Source organism: Condylura cristata, unplaced genomic scaffold (genome assembly GCF_000260355.1).
Source record: "Condylura cristata isolate star-nosed mole 26May11 unplaced genomic scaffold, ConCri1.0 scaffold00003, whole genome shotgun sequence".
In the NCBI taxonomy this organism is placed as follows: Eukaryota; Metazoa; Chordata; class Mammalia; order Eulipotyphla; family Talpidae; genus Condylura; species Condylura cristata.
In genome coordinates, this window is record NW_004567104.1 from 32440617 (window position 1) to 32442197 (window position 1581).

A 1581-nucleotide genomic window follows, 5' to 3' on the forward strand; every position below is an offset into this window, starting at 1 on the left:
GGGGATCGAACTCATGTGGAAGTGGCTTAATCTTCTTAGTGCAGTACTTTAACCAGCTGTGCCACCAGGGAGGGCCCAGAATGCACAGTTTTTAAGTGCATATTCAATATTCACCAAGATAGAGCAAATTCTGAGCCATAAAGTAACTTTTTAAAAATACTGTCAAGCAAAAGAAACTAGACACTTGGAAGTACATTCTGTATTTTCCCATTTAAATATATAAGTAAATTTAATCTGCAGTAAAAAGAAGCCATAAAATTTGTTGCTGTTAGTGGTTAGGTTGATTAGAAAGAGGCATGAGGGAACTTTCTGGGTTACTGATGATATTTTGAATTTTTATTGGCATTTGAATTGCACAAGTGTGTGCATTTTTAGAACTCTTTAAATGGTTTACTTAATATTGTTGCATTTTACTGTATGCAAATTTTACCTCAAAAGGAAAAACTGGCCATTGAAGTCCAGTTAGCAAATCTGAAACTACCTTCTGTGTTTTCTAGACTTGAGCAAATGAGCATATACATTGAGGAAAGTGAAAGTGCAATTTCCATCAAAAGAATTCAGAGATCTTTGAGGGAAAAGTTGGTCTCTGGCCTGAGACATAAAAAGAGCAGTATTTGCCTGGACCATCTTGTGTTAAAAATCAAGTAATTACCAGAGAATGATAGGGTTTATCAAAAGGACATAAGAGCTAAGTTGAAGGAATTCCCACTCATTCGATCTAGGATTTCATCAAAGTAAACAATGAAAAATAATGAGTAAAACAATAATTCATGAGTTCACACCAATACTAAATTTTAAAATAGGGTCTTTCCTGGTGGCACAACAGGTAAGAATGCAGCACTGCGTGCGAAGCTGGCCACAGCTGCTTCACCACGTGTTCCATCCTGCCAGGGAGGTGACCCCCACTGCGTAGCAGACCTCTCCTGACCCCCAGCTGCTCCCCTAGGCAGTGTACTTCCTAGATCTGCCTGTTCTTTTCCCAGCTCTGTCTCTGGTGAAGCATCTCACTGCCCCTGCACCTCTGGCCTGTACCCCAGTTCAGTATGCATAAACAAATAAATCTTTTAAAAAATGTTAATAGATGTCAGTGCCAACATAAGGAGACAAAATGTTAATGAGGTACAAGTTATTTGTTTACTTTCAAAAATATCTCCCTAAATTGACTATTACATAAAGGACTATCAGGAACTTTTACAGTGGAGAAAACACCACATAACTAAGGTTAATGTCACTAATTTTGGAAACTGAATTTATGTGCTTCCTGACATGACTCACTGGAAAGAAGGCTGTAACAGATTGAGTTTTCTGGAGGCAGACACTTAAGTTTTTGGTGTGCAAGATGTGTTCCTGATTTTTTACAGTGACAGTTGATGAGGGAATACATCGAGGACCCCAAGTGGGTCACCTGGGTTCTGTACATGCTCTCCCTGCCCCCACTGTGTCAAAGCAGACATAACCCATGCCAAGACAGTGACATTCTTCCCTGGCCCCTCGACACAGGATCCCAAAGTGCTCAGGCAGCAGCCATAACTCATAATCCAGTGAGACTTTTGTGTCTCCCAACAAAGGTATGCCAGTTTT